The sequence below is a fragment of the Triticum aestivum genome, chromosome 3D (genome assembly GCF_018294505.1).
Source record: "Triticum aestivum cultivar Chinese Spring chromosome 3D, IWGSC CS RefSeq v2.1, whole genome shotgun sequence".
NCBI classification, from domain to species: Eukaryota; Viridiplantae; Streptophyta; class Magnoliopsida; order Poales; family Poaceae; genus Triticum; species Triticum aestivum.
This window is the reverse complement of record NC_057802.1, coordinates 88,056,173-88,071,476: the sequence shown is the minus strand read 5'-3', so window position 1 is coordinate 88,071,476 and position 15,304 is coordinate 88,056,173.

Here is a 15,304-nt window from a genome sequence, read left to right as displayed (position 1 = left end):
GAGAACATAACTGTTTATTCAATTGAAACTAAAATCAACATAGAGCAAGTTACAACAGCAAACACGTTAAAGAAACAAGTTTAAAACATACCTGTTGCGCCATTGGAGTTTCAATTGCATCCTTGAAATTTGAAATTAGTTGGTATGAGTAAATACAGTGATGCAAGAGCAAAGTAGTATGAACCATAGCTACGGAACCTGACCTGAGAACAATTCTTCTTCTGCTTTAAGCGTTGACTTGGGGTTCGGAGTGGTGGTCCTCGTGCTTTGGGCACCGCAGTTGCCTTACTAACTGCTCGTGTTTGGGTGCTCTGTGGTGGAGACAGTGCTGTGTCAACGGGAACTGGGTTACTATCTGCTGGGGTTGGGGTTAGAAGGGGTGTAGCTGGTTCTCTGTCCAATTGGGTAGGGGTACAATCTGCGTGAGTCTGGGTTATGTGTGGTGGGGCTGGTTCTTGGGCAAGTACAACCGTGGTTCTATCTCCGTCGACAGGTAGCACGATCTTTTCTGAAGACCGTGTTTTTACTCCCACAGATACTGCCATCACCCCCTCCAATTGAAATGGCTGATAAACAAGAAAAGTAATTGAATGTACAGACATTGTAAGATAGACAGGTGCAATGGATAGTAGGGAAGAAAACAGGGCATGAAATAATTCACATTTATGTTGTCTAACCAAACAGAATAGCAGGACATAATTTCAAATATATGATGGCTAATTAAACAGGATAGCATGACAAAATTTCACATGTATGATGGCTAACTAAACATGATAGAATGACATACTTCAAAATATGATGACTATGTAAACAGGATGACATGATATAACTATACGATGTGTCTATTAAAGTGGTTGGCATGCCATAAATCACAAACATGTCGTCGATGGAAACATGATGGCATGATATAATTCACGGATGGAATGACATAATTCAAAATATGATGACTATGTGAACAGGATGAGATGATATAACTATATTATGTCTTTAGAAAATGGGTTGGCATGCCATAATTCAGATACATGCTGTCTATGTAAACATCATGGCATGATATAATTCAAACATATGATTTACATACTAAGGAAGTGAGCAGAGGGCAATCACATATATGATGTGTCAACTAAGGAGATGGCATTCAATATCGTGTATATGATGTAAAAACTAAGCATTGCAATACAACATATGCATGATATGAGTAATATAACCCTGCCAAGTTTGAGCATACACCTCAGGGGGATAATAGGACTGGTCATCTACCTCTGAATCCTCCTCTGAAGAGCTATCTGTAACCAGCAATATATCTGCTTCACCAGGTAGCATTGTCTGCTCTGAAGGCCTTGTTTTCACTCCAGATTTCTCCATGACCAATTCAAATGGCTGATGCACAGGAAGAGCAGTTGAATATACAAACATTGTCGACAAAAGCAATGAGAAATACAAAAAAAAGGACGACATGATATAATTCACATATATGACGCTTGGCTAAATAGCATGGCATTGCATAATTCACATATATAATGCCTTGCAACAAGATAGCATTGCATAATTCACATATATAATGTCTTGCAAAAAGATGGCATTGCATAATTCACATATATGGTAATTAGACACTAAACAGGTGGCATTCACACAAATAACTAAGCAAATGACATAGCAATGCAATATACCATACGCACGATATGAGCAACATAACCCTGCCAAGTTAGAGCATGCACCTCGGGGGGGGGGGATAGGACTGGTCATCTGTCTCTGAATCCTCCTCTGAGGAGTTATCCGTAACCAGCGAGATATGTGCTTCGTCAGATAGCATAGTCTGCTCTGAAGACCTTGTTTTCACTCCAGAATTTCCCATCACCGTGTCAAATGGCTGATGCACACGAAGAGTAGTTGAATGTACTAACATTGTTGACAAATGTAATACGTAACGAAAAAAAGGATGGCCTGATATAATTCACATATAAGATGACTGGCTAAGCAGGGTGGCATTGCAAAATTCACATATATGATGCCTGGCTAAACAAGATGGCATTGCATCATTCACATAAATGATGAATAAACTAAACAGATGGCATTCACACAAAGCATGTCTAAACTAAGCAGTTGACATATTTGATGTATAAAGTAAGCAATGCAAGGCACCATATGCATGATATAACCAACATCAGCATGCCAAGTTAGAGCGAAGACCTCATGGGGTAAATAGGAGTGGTCTACTACTTCTGAATCCCCCTCAGAACAGTTATCTTCCTCGTGATTACGATCCGAAATGGGTGGAGGGGGGGCTGCCTTTGCGCCCACCATGGAGCGACGTCTGCATGAAATTTTATTGCCACGCAAGGCTCGTCTCTTTTGCTCTACATGTTCAGTTCCATTGTGTACAATAACTGACATGCATAGGAATAAAACATAGTGAGATTATGTAAGGAGTGCATGCACAAATCCAGAGTGATGGTAGCAAACTGTGGATAGACCCAAAACCAATGATAGCGGGCAGATAATAGCTTTAGTTAAAAAATACAGATAATGGCTCCTTTAATGTTTGTTTGCACCCAACATGGAACTCATAGTAGACACCCGAGATTAACCAGATAGTAGAAAGATAGTACTGATTGCTGCCCCAATATGTACCCCACAACCATTTAAAAACTCAAGTTTCAGCATAAGTTTGGACCTGAGTCGGAGTCTAATAGGTGAACACGACGATAAAGTAGCATGTCATCATATTAAGCGATGCATAACGTAAGCAGACACGAAAGAGTGTGACCTCTCTTGCGGACCCGTGTAGTCCTCAAGGTCATCTGCTCAGTTGATGATGGTAATCCAGTTGTCATGGCTGCCGGCGGCGGGGAAGAAGATCTGAGGCGGCGAAAGACACTCTGGAGAGCAGATCCCTGCTGTGGTGAACCCTTCCGTCGTTGGAGCAGCTGAGCTGGGGTGGAACACAGCACCGCAGGAGCAGGACAAACCACACAAGGCTTTCTTTGACACATATCTGTAACAGAAGTAATTGTGTAAGGGCTTGTTTGAATTTGAGGATACTAACAATGCATGGATAGGAAATAGACAGGAATAGGATAGGAATGCACGTGCAAAACAGAGAATTTTAAAACACATGATTTCTTCCAATCTGGGTGTTTGGTTCACAAGAATTGGAAGATCACACGATGCAAAGAAGCATGGTGAGATTAAGTCAAACCACAAGAAGTGTACAACCTCTTTGGCGAAGCCATGTCGATCTCAGCGTGATTGGGTTGGCCGGTGAGGATGCTCCGGCTGACTTGGCTGTCGAAGGAGGGGAAGAAGATCTTAGGCGTCTACAGATGGAGCCCGCGGTACTGCTCCACTGTGATGGAGGGTTTCATTGTTGGAGCAGCTCCGGTGAGTTGTACGACACCGAGGCTGAAGCAGGACAAGAGAGACAATGTTAACCTGAGTGGAATTCTAATAGCATCTCCAATAGATGACGTAAAATACATAAATACAAAGTGCTAGATGTATACATCAGCCGCTCATCTCTGAACTTAACTGTCGAAACTGAATTTAACTGTCGAAACTGAACTTAACTGTCGAAACTGAATTTTACTGTCGAAACTGAACGCACTAGAGGTGAGGCTACACGTTAGTCGACTGACTTTTTCATCTCTGGTCAGTCGATTTTGCAGCCTTTGGATACGAAATCAAGGGCCTGCAGTTCATCTTCAACTTCCACCCCCCTGATCCGCCAACCACCACCGGCCAAATAGCCGCCGCCCGCCGCCCGCGGCCGGCGATGCGCCGCCCCGCCCGCCCCGAAAACACTCCCCACCGCCGGTCCGCCGCCGCCCCGGCCATCCCTCTAGGCCCCTCGTGCCGAGCTTTTTCTCCGACGATCCCCACGCCACCGCCCCACCACCGCTGGCGACCACCGCCTCCACCCTAAACCCTAAGATAGATAGTGGGGTACTTCTCTGGCGAGCCCCCCTCCCCGCTGCGGCTGGTTCTTCCTTAACTCCGGCGAGCCCCCCCACCCCCTGAAAATTGACTGACCTAAAAGTCGATTCAGTTGACTGAAGTGTAGCTAAATCGGAGCAGCATCGCAAGCAAGAGCAAGAGCGAGAGCAGCAGCAAGAGCAAGAGCAGACCAGGCAGGGGACCGAGAGCAAGAGCAGAGCAGCAGCGCGAGCGATAGCTAAAGCAGCAGGAGCTCCTACTAATGTGGACGTCGCCGCCGAGGGAGCGACGCCATGGAGGAAGTGGCCGGCGACGCCGCGGTGGATGGAGCCACGCCGTGTCGGCTCGGGACCGAGCGCCGGCAGCACCATGAGATCGAATCAAGAAGAAAATGCGGCGATTAGTGTACAACCTCTTTGGTGGCACCGATTAGGCCGCGGCTTCATCCGAGCAAACGGTGATGCTGATGCTCTTCCGGTGGTGCAGGTGAAGACATCGGTGTGGGAATGGAGGTGGCATGAAAGACGAGGGGAACGTCGGGGCAGCTCCTTGGAGGTGGAGGACGGGGTGGCTGAACCGGCGGGACGACCAGATCGACGATGGATCCTCATCTGGTACGGTGGGTGAGGGACGTCGAGGTGTTGCTGTGGACGACATCGTCGGGGAAGAGGCTCCGGCTGGGTGGCGGACGGAGGAGGGTGTGGGGCTTCGCGGGTTTTCCCGGCCTCGGTGTACGATTGGGTGGGCGGATGGGATGGGAGTGGGGAACCATGGCTTAGGGAGGCGGTTCTTTCGGTTCAGGGGTATCACGGGCATTTCGCATGTCGGGATTTCACAGGAGGTGGGAGTTTTCGCGTGTGTTGTAATTTTGGAATGGCAAGGCGCGGGTTGAGATGGAGGGAGTTTTCGGAGCACAACGAGACAAAGATATATCTTAAATATTTCAGGCTAACAAGGCGCGTTGAAGAGGCGGGAGTTTCGCAGCACGATAGACAGAGACGCTAGCTTGAAATTTTGGCATAACAAGGCGCAGCTTGAAATTTCGGGAGAACAAGCTTAACGTGTACCCAAAAGAAAAAAAGACAATTTAGACTAGTATGATATACTACGTACAATGTGTTTAACACGCACAACACACACAGACACCATTTAGACTAGTAAGGTACACGTGCATTGCATGCATGAGATTTGGCAACCAAATTATGAATAAATACCACATTATAGCATGTAAGCTTTGAGTCATATATGCATGATGTAGATGTTCGTTTAATTCTTATAGTTCATTTCATTCAAAATCATCTAGTTTTTATAAGAAAGCTAATCTATTTTAAGATTCATGGAATTGTGCGTTGTAAGGCATAAAGTAAAAAAACATGTAGAAAAACATTTGGGCAATTCTGATATGGAAGACACTAGAACAAAGAAGAAGTGCTTGTGTTTTGAGGTTTGTGCATTATGCTTAAGTTCAACCATAGAGTCTTCTAGATTGTACATGTGGCAAAATCTGGTGGAATCTAGATGATATCCAACGGCCAGTAGTGCTCAAATTTGCCAGCTCTGCACCATCGGATTGGCCTCATCCAACGACCATCTTTCAAAGTTAAAGTTATCCGCACACTATATAAAAAATATAAAATATAATATATATAGGGGTATAGATATAGATATGTGATGCGAAAGCCACCCATCATCTCCAATTAGAATAGTGTGTCCATGCACGGATGCAATGTGGCCAAACGATGTCTGCCATCGGTATCTCAAATTCAAACAAGTCTGACCTTGTTCAATGTGTATACATTACAACATGCTCATTTCCAAACCACACTGCGCCGATCTCCGTTATATTCATGCATGCATAGGTTTCAAACATCATGATCTCTTATTCAAATATTTGAATTCAACTTTACATTGATTATGACCTCACCTAGTCTTTTACACCCACACATTGGTCTTCTCTTTATAATTGTACGACTAACTTTCTCTCGTGCATGCATGCACACACACTACCAGTCGGCATTATCCATCGCACACATGCAATCTTTTTCTTCAGGCCGGTCTCCCATGAAGGCACACACACACACATCCCCCTCTCCATCATATCGGGCATTCTTTATCTCTCACGTGCATGCGCAACAATCGATGTTCTATGTGTGTGTGTATATAGCTAGGTGTTTCATAGTTTTCCACATAAACCGATCAATCTATATATCTAGTGAGGTCTCACCCTCTTTCCCACGTCCACATCGATCAATCTATACCTCTCTATATAGGATTACATATATAGCTAATACACCCACATTAATTATATATCCAACGCCCCCCTCTCATCATCCATGCCTTCCTCTTCATCTCTCAGAAGCGCGCACAATGTCAAAGACAGGGGGCAGCAAGGGCCCTGCCCCCCTAACATCACTATATATCGAGGCTAATATGAATGTGATCATTAGACAATTGCTGGTAAAAATGGTTTAAGTTGATGAATTGGCCCTCCTCGTAAAGGATTAGCAATGCTTGGCCCCCTAGCTCATGGGACATTTTTCATGGCTCCGCCACTGCGCGCAACAGCGCACGTTCTCGCCCTCTCTCTCTAAATATCGATCTCGCAGTTGTGCACTCCTTCATAGTCTCCCTCCACTCGGCCCCTCGCACCATCTTCTAGCCCCCCACCGGATTTTGCCACATGTACAATCTAGCAGACTCCATGGTTGAACTTAAGCATAATGCACAAATCTCAAAACAACAGTGGTTCTCCTTTGTTCTAGAATCTTCCGTATCATAACTGCCCAAACTTTTTTTCTAGTTGAATTGCCATTATTTGTTTTTACTTTATGCTTTACAACGCACAATTCCATGAATCATAAAATAGATTAAGGGCTTCTTTGATTCAAAGGATTCTTGAAGGAATTTTGGAGGATTCTAATCCTTAGGAATTTTTCCTATCTTGGTTGTTTGATTCGTAGGATTGTAAACAATAGGAATTTTTCCATATGGTTCATTTGCACTAGATTTCATAGGAAACATCCCATCCACTCAAACCTCTTTGAAAGAATTCTGCGTTTTTTCTATGCACAATCAAACACTCGTACCATCCTGTAGGATTCAAGACGGCATTCCACTCTAATCCCATGTTCTTCCTATTCCCGCGTTTTGGAAATCCTATGAATCAAAGAGGCCCTAGGTTTTTTATAAAAACTAATTGATTTTGAATGAGACGAACTATAAGAATTAAACGAAGGTCTACATCAGGCATATATGACTCAGAGCTTACATGCTACAGTGTGGTATTTATTCATAATTTGGTTGCAAAATCTGACGCGTGCAATGCACGTGTACCTTACTAGTACTTTGAGTATGTGCAAAACACAGTGGCACGCTACACAGTGTCTCTCTTACAGTTCATGAAGCCACGTGGCACATGTGGAGGCGTTGTCGCGACATCCTTGTGTGGATTGATCACAGTGACGTGCTGCTGGTTCCAGAAGAATGTACTCGTCCTCCGTGAGCCACACTGGCGGTACATGCATGAAGCGAAGATGTGTACGCATGCCACGCACGCACTCATTCCCTCGCACGCACACGGGTGGATGCAATTTTGTACCAAGATCCACCCCATGTGATAATTTGACGCCTGTAAAGTCCTTCACTTCATTGATGGTCAATTAATACAGCGCATGCAAATTGAGTGGACGTGAGGGCGGAAGAAAGACATTACTACTCCACTGCGCGCATGCGAGTAGTTAAATCATGGGTTGCTAGTAGTACTTCCATTGGTCTCCTTCGTATTTTGTGCCAATTTTTGACAGTAACATAATATTTACGCATCTGAGAAGTGTAGTCTACTTGAAATTTATGTTCCACTAAACTCATCGGGGGCCGTTCCGGGCCTCAAAACCAAAAACCATCAATTAATCTTTACCTTGTTCCCATCACATTCGAAAGTACTAGTGCTACAATTAAGTGCAAGCCTGCTCACACCTACCAGTATGTACCAAACCTGAACGTGTTCCCACTATGCAGGTTTTAGTACTAGTGCTAGTACTTAGGTTATAAAAAGGGGAACTACCTAACCGAAAATTTCTCTACCTTCCTCCTCATAAGTCCTCCTTCTTCGTCCGTCCTTGCCATGGCCGGTGTGCAGAGCTCTAGGTCGAGAACTACTCGTAACAAGGGAGGGGCAACCAAGGCTGCGGAAAAAAAGAGGGCTCGTCGCCATGCAGAGACCTCGAAAGATCTCTCACGGGCAGGAGATGGCTCCCAGGAGCGCCCTAGACGCGGAGGTGAACATGCCGAGCTGGCGGCGCTGGAGTCGTTATCCCTCGACGGCATGCCCGATCAGCTCAATAAGCAGAAGGAGTTCATCCACGGCTTGGTGGAGCTGCTGAAGGAGAGCCTCAACGACATGCCCGCTGAGCTCAATGAGCAGGGGGAGTTGACTGCCGGCTTGGTGATGCTGCTGAAGAAGAGCATTGCCTCGGAGAAGAAGGCGACCAGCGAAATCCTGCAACTTCAGGAGGACAAGGCGAAGCTCTGCCACGAGCTCGACCTGCTGAAGGAGGAGAACGCCGGCTGGAGAAGCTGCATGAGAATAGTAGTTCCTCGATGAAGATGTTGCAGGCCCTCATCATGGAACAGAAGGAGGAGTTGGCGAAGCTCCGCATCGAGCACCCGGCTGCTGTGAAGGTACGTAATGCGGCCGTGGAACAGATGATGAAGGCTCGCGTCGAGAAATCCCGCGTCATGGACACAATGATGAAGATGGCGGAGGAGACGCGCAAGGAGATGGAGGTCGTGGAGGCGATGAAGAAGCAGTTGCCTCCACGGCTAGCAACCCTTCATGTAGTGAGTTCAGCGCCCCAGACTTGTGTGTGCGTCTTCCTTCTTGTTTTGGGGGTGATAATCCTCCTTCTTCTTTTGCTCTTGTGTTTCTTATTTTGCTTCGGGTGTTTCGCCGCACGTGTCACCTTCTCTGCGAAGCATGAATAGAACAATGCTAAAAATGAGATGACTAGCAAATTAGATCATTCTTTATCGCCAATAGAACAATGCCTCTTACTAGTAATATATAATAAGAGTAGAGAATAGAGGATATGGCACTGGGCTGCCGTGTTTCGTGCTCCTCCGTCATACTCTAGTGGAAAACTTGAGTATACCGCATGGTTCTTTGCTCCTCCTCAGGTCGTCGGCACATTTATACGAGCAGCCAAATCACAAGGCCCCGCCTTCTAGCAGTAATGAGCCGTCAAATCACACAGGCCCTCGCCTCTCGTGAAAAGGACCAAGCTAGACTGCCCCGCCCTCTAGCCTTTTAAAAAATGTATACATTTGTATAGTAGTAGTATCGATGGATTGCACCATGGAGCAAAACTAACAATATGTAATTAAAGAAAAAAGGTGGTACATATAGAGAGCGCTCGCCGCCAAATTATGCATATACTATATGACACTGCCCACTATGAAGGTACTAGTAACATAGACTAGTAACTAGTCTATGCTACTCTCCACTATGACCAGCCAAAGTCGAGGCGCGGATACCAATGAGGGCCTGGTTGTGTCTATACTTGGACAACTCACCCAACAGCATGCGCACCAGGCAGATGAAGCTCGTGTCGTGTTGGTGCCGTGTGCGGCCCGCACATTAACCAAAACCTCGCGCCTCCATCTTAGACTCCGCATTTTAAACTTCTCAATCTCAAGGCCAAGGAGCAACGTGAAACCTATGATAGAGCCAATCGGATGGTTGAGAACACTACAATTTGTAGCTACAGATGCGTGTGTGAGAGAGGACGAGTGTGTGCGTGCACCTCTTCTCAGAGTACAAGTGTATGTGGGTGGCATCGACCTAGGGAGCAGTGATGGTGCGTGCGAGAAATCCCGAGAGATAGGTGTAATGCATCTGAAAAAAAGACTAGTCTATAGCTCGCCACGAGGCTATTCTTGTCGAACGCCAAGCGTAAGATATGTATCCGAAGATGCCAGTTTTTGCACGTACACAGCAGTAGAAAAAGAACTAGTACCATGGCATATGCTACACCACAGTCGAGAAAACGTGCCGACGTTACGCCATCCGGGAATAGTGCCGCACTTCGAAACTAGAACCGTCAATAAATTTTGAGCGCGTCTCGTCACATTCCAAATTACTACTACTACCACGCTATATTTAATTGCAAACCTGTTCACACCGATCACAACCTAAAAGGTTTCCCACTTAGGAGCGTACTAGTAGTACTCGGTTATAAATACTACTATGCTAAGATGACCGCATATTCCTCCTCAACTCCTCATCCACAAAAAACAATCAAGTCAATCAAGCCATGGCCAGCGTGAGTTTTGGGTCGAGAGATTTCCACCAGGGAGAGGTGAGCATGGAAGAGGAAGCACGAGAGATGTCCCGCCTCGCCGCGAAAGCAGCCGACATGTCCAGCCGTGCAGCAGTAGCAGCACAGAGGTCCCGTCGCGCCGCCGAAGCAGCACAGAGGTCCCGCCGCGCTGTCGATGTAGCAGACTCGTCCGGCCATGCCGCGGAAGCAGCTGAGATGTCCCGCCGCGCCGCCGAAACAGCACGGACGTCCCGCCGCGCCGTGGCGGCCTGGGAAAATTTCTCGGGCAGGCGAGGACTCTTACAGGCGCATGTGTGCGATGGTCCATAGCCAGATGGATCAGATCTCCGGCTGGGCGAGGTTGCAGGACGAGGCTACCAGCGTCATCCGGCAACTAGGGGAGGGCAATGCGAAGCTCCGGGGCGAGCGCGACCTGCTAAGGGCGAAGATCGTCGGAAGGGCGAAGCAGGCAGAGGAGACCCCTGCCCTGTTGTAGAGGACGGGCATCATCGTCAAGAAACTTATGGGCGAGAATGCCATGCTCCGCATCGAGCGCAACAGGCTGGTGGAGGAATCCGTGGATGCTGCCAAGCATCGTATTAAGGACATGAAACTGATGAAAGAGATCATCGCCCGCCGCGAGAACTAGTCTCCACGACCTGCAGCGCATAAAGAAAGTAGAGATCAGCGAGCTAGATCGTTGTATGCGTCTTCCTTCTTCTTTTGCCCTTGTGTATTTCGGGCGTAGCCGCATGTGGCTTTTTTAATTATCTTCCTAATTATGTAAAACAATTATTATCCACTCTCGTCGTCCTTATATATATTCATCAGTCTTGCTATAAGTCGCAGTAGATGCTATATAGGTCGGTCAGATCTTACATCAAGATCCGTGCAAAATTTTCTTTTCAGATTTTCTTTTTTCTCACTTAAATCTCAGTCGAGTGAGACATTGCCACGCCATTAAACAGAGGCTCGGGCGCCATTAATGGAGACCTTGAGAGAGAGAGGTGGACGGCAGATGGAGGTCAAAGGGCTCTCCTCCTGATAAGCACGCGCAGGGGTCTGATCGCATGCCTCCCGTACTCAAATAGGTACCCTGCACGGCGCCTCCTATTAAAAAAGGGGACGCGTGGCGGCACGTAAATGGTAAATAGAACACCCACGGTTTCAATAATACTTGTGTTTCCGATTGTAACGTGACAACACTTGTTCCAAAATGACTTTGTTGATTGTTAATGTGTGCGCCTTCGCAAATCGGACAGCAAAATTACCATAGCATGTTGGTGCCATGTCATGACACCAAGCCAAAATTCATGATTTTCATGCATGTTTCGGATTTACAGGAATTAAAAAACCAAATTCCAGCCGAGCCATGACGCCCAGATGTTTGAATTTCATTCCCATTTATGGCATGGGACCTAGAAATTTACCCGAGGACACACATGTGATTTTTCAACCAGCTTTGGTGCACTGGAGCATGTGCTTGTATTTAAAATTTGAATTATGCACACAAAGGTGACACGTTCCCTCTCAGAACCACGAGCCTTCTTGAGAGAAGCTCCGGTTTGCAAAAAGCTTATACCAAAACTTGTTCCTATTCTGCAATTTTTTTACCACAACATGGTAGTACCATGACATGACACCATGCCAAGTTTCATGATTTTCATGCGTGTTTTGGATTTACAAGAATTTTAAAACCAAGCTTCTCAATGTTCTCGGTTGAACCACGATGCCCAGATGTTTGAATTTCATTCTCATTTCTTGCATGGGACCTAGAAATTCACCCGAGGACACACATGTGATTTTTAAGTCAACTTTGGTGCACGGGAGCATGTGCTTGTAGTTCAAATTTGAATTATGCACATTAAATGACCAGAAACTCAATTAATGTATAAAAAAGGCTAAACGAACCCGGAATAATTCCAAAATTTAACAGGGCACTCATATAGTTCCATGTTGCCTCTTTAAAGAAAATCTGGGGGGAGGCAGCGTATATTGTTTCGCACACAAAGGTATAAAGAAATAAAGAAATAAAGAAATTAGCATACCTATTTAATTCTTGGGTTCTTATTATTTATGCCACTAGTTGTGTATCACTACTCAGTTTTGCCATTAGAAGTTACAACTACTCAAAAAATGCCATCGATCCGTGAGATGCCTGCTAAAAAATGCAATTAGATATCTAAAAAATGCCATCGTTAAGTTAGATGTTTGCTCAGAAATGCCATTAGACATTGTTATTTTCATGTCAAACCCATTGACCATGTTACATGACAAAAATAAGCCGATTCTCACAATGATAAGTTAATGGTGTCCAGCACAACACACCCCTCAAATAAAACTAAGCACCCTGGAATTCTTTGACAAAACTAAGCACCCTGGAATTCTTTGACAACTAAACTGCTGGCTATATGATGTTGGCCATATATATTGTACGTATATAATGTCAAGAAACGAGTGGTAGTACTATACCAACTAAAAGATGAAATGTACGAAATATAACGAGAAGAAACATAACATAGTTCTGCTGGGGGCTCAGCACAACACACCCCTCAAATAAAACTAAGCACACCAGAAATTAAACTAAGCAACTAATCCGGTAGACACTGCATTAGAACCACCATGAGCAACGACACTGCCACCTTACTCGGAGTCCTCGTCCACGTCCTCGACTTTGTCCTTGTCCCTCTTCCTCTTGGGCGATACTTCTTTGCTTGAACTGCACACTTGGCTCTTGCTCTTCATCCAACCCTTGTAGATATGGAAACAAAGGTAGCCATCCATTGCAGCATAGTGGATGTGGTCTATATCTAGTACATTCCACTGCCATGCATGACGATGAAACATGTACGGAGGTTTCTCTAGTTTACCGTACGAAGGATGAACCATGGCTTCTGCCAGGGTCAGCATTGAAGGCTAAGAGGAGGACACCAGGCTTGCCTTCTGGAGATCGAAGGGCTGGCCTACAACGAGGCCTATCCGACCCAGGATTTCCTTATCGTTCCTAAAGTCTACAGTAATGAATTTGACTCGGCCGCCCTTGAGGAACTTCTTAAATTCCTCACACTCAACGTCGGCATGGCATATGTGGTAGACCAAGCATAAGTCATGCACGCAAACCTGGATCACGGCGGGCTTCTTCTTCTCTGCCTCCTTTAGTTTCTTCTCGCTTCCCAGGATTGTGGTGTACTCAACATCTAGCCCAGCGACCCACTCATCATTTGAGTTTTCGAACATGCGTTTGAAGCGAGCAAGGCATTCTTCCACTGTTGCGGAAGAACGGGTGTAGATGACGTCGAACTCTTCGCCGGTGATGGTTCTAACCTTGTACTCACCGCCGATCATGGAGATTTGGGACGCCATGGATTTGGGAGGAGGGTTAGGATTAGTGGAACTGCCGTAATGTGAAAGGATGGGATAACTAGGAGCGGTTTATCGATTATTGATGTTGGCATGTCATACATAGTCATCACTTAGTCACTCATACAACAAGGTTAGCTATAAGGTTGGCTATAAGAGTATTTTTTTGTTTACTTCTCTCTATCTCTTTCTTCGTAGTATTTATTGTATTTGCCAAGGAGTGACCTCTTCCAATGAAATGGTGCTTAGATGAGGTGCTATGGGCATTAAATGGCTTAGCAACTCAAGTCCCCAATGCATATGTGCTTAGTTTTTTGTTGCTAAGTTTGCTTCATCTAGGTACACACGCTTATCACCGTTTCTTCCTGGGGTCACCAAACTAGTCTCTCTCTTCTTAATTAACTTGCCACATCAGACTTTATGCCTATGTGGCAGGCTTAGCACCTGTAGGATCAAGTACAATAGTGGGCTATAAGCCCGCTTTACATGGCATTTTTGCATATGTGGGGGAAAGAGGCAAGGAAAAAGGGGAGGAGTGGGCTCTCAAGCAAGAGCCAGCCTCTACATGGTGGAGCATCGGGAGAGGCACCTGTATGGAGGTGGTCAGGAATCGGGAGACTCACGCCGGTCGTAGCACCGCAGTTAAAATGATAATGGCAAGTCAAATCACCGGGCCCCACCTATCCAGAAGTAACTCGCTGTCAAATCACACTGCCCTACGTTTGCAGCAGCCTACTCCCTCATCTTCTCGCGTCTCTGTCGAACCGGCTAGGCGGAACTGCCCCGCCTACCGCATGGGAAAAGCCCCGCCCTCGACTTTTAAATAGTACAATATACTAATTTTGTATCCATGGATTGCGCCATGGAGCAAAGCCTCAAGAAAACGGCAGTACACATGTACGGAGTATACAACACGCCCGTCGCGTTCGCGTCGCACCCCAGACGGTCGGTCGGTCTGGCACGCCGCTCTCCGAATGGAACGCGCGTCATATTGCGTTTGCACACACATGTGGGACCGCAATTGAGAACCGACCATAGGCACACTCCCCGGCCCCGCAAGTCGGGTGAGTTAATAGAAGAGAGAGACGAGCGATAGTACTACTAGAGAAGTGTTGTAGGAGTACATACGTTGGTACCTGGACGATCCCTGCAAGACACGGAAGATCAGTTCGTACATGCATGTGACCAGACTCCAGCAGACACGCCTGGATTGGCTATCGTCTACATATCGTGCAGGCTGTGTTGTACAGGGCTGTAGTTCTGGTGAGAAATCTAAAAAAAGGTTTCTTGTCATCTCGCAAAATTAGGTGTCATGTGCTTCGGATCACTGAGAGGGTTAAACAGCGACAACTGAGTTGGGCTAGTCATTGGGGGCACATGCACGAAGACTACTCGGCTGCCATCTAGGTCAAGCCGGCTATGTTAATTAGGACATCTATCGACAGACCCCTTTTCTACAAGTTTATCTTTAATTTGAGCTTTGATCCTCGTCTAGTTTGTCCGTCGGGATTCATCTTGTCTCCTTTGGGCAGTGAGGTTATGATTTCTTGTCATGTGGCATTTTTTCGTGTTGTATGTTATAATCCGGTGCTTCAGATCAAAATGACGACAACTGCGCCTCCGAGGCACGTGCATGAAGACTTCTCGACAGTCATTGCCGAGGTCAAGCCGGCTCCAGCCAGTAGACAAAACAAAAC